Source organism: Mastomys coucha, unplaced genomic scaffold, assembly GCF_008632895.1.
Source record: "Mastomys coucha isolate ucsf_1 unplaced genomic scaffold, UCSF_Mcou_1 pScaffold5, whole genome shotgun sequence".
NCBI classification, from domain to species: Eukaryota; Metazoa; Chordata; class Mammalia; order Rodentia; family Muridae; genus Mastomys; species Mastomys coucha.
In genome coordinates this window covers 20,669,782-20,670,640 of record NW_022196911.1, presented here as the reverse complement: position 1 = coordinate 20,670,640, position 859 = coordinate 20,669,782, and positions in this window count along the sequence as shown.

Sequence of the window (859 nt, the reverse complement as noted above, 5' to 3'; positions counted from 1 at the left end):
TTCAAGACCAAAGGAGGAATTCTCTTTCCTCAGAGATCTCCCAAAGCACATCTGGCGTTTGTCCTTTTTATTTTGAACTTTCTGCAGATCGATATTAATAATTGTTCAGCAGCAGACCGACACTGGCATCCTGAATCAGCAAATTCCCACACTATGGTGCGGTGGAGGGATCCGCTCACTAATACGTGGTTTGGTCCGGACCCGGTCCTGGTTTGGGGCAGAGGTTCTGTCTGCGTGTTTTCCCAAGCCAAAGAAGAGGCTCGCCGGCTACCAGAAAGATTGGTACGACAGATTGATTCGGAGAAGCCCATGCCTTAAGATATGCTCCTCCCAGCCAGTTTTGCCTTTGATAGATTTTTTTACTTCGCCAATTTCGTGTGTGTGTGTGTGTGTGTATGTTCGTTTGCTTTGGAAAACTGCTAATATCTGCTTTTCCCGATCAAAGCAGGAGGGGGGACAGGCAAATCCCAAGAAATGCCTGTTTCCGAGAAATGCCAGTTGCTAATATCTGCTTTTCCTGATCAAAGCAGGAGGGGGGACAGGAAAATCCCGAGAATTGCCTGGATCCTGCTAATTGACCAGCTTCTCAAGAAAAACCTGCTTATCCGATTCAAGCAGTAAAAGCTCCCATGGAGCAAAGCTTTCGTGACCGGTTTAATGTTCGCTGGATCAGGCATCTCCTGAGAATGCTTGGTCCACGCTCAGCCTCCAGGCTTTCAAAGGTTAATTCCATTCTCCAGAGGCTTCTAGGAACTGATTTGCATCATCCTGAGATCAGCTCCTGGCAACCCGAGCTCTGGCTTCCAGCTGCACCACACCCCGCCCTACTGAATTCAGCACCTGACTGAAAGAGTTACGT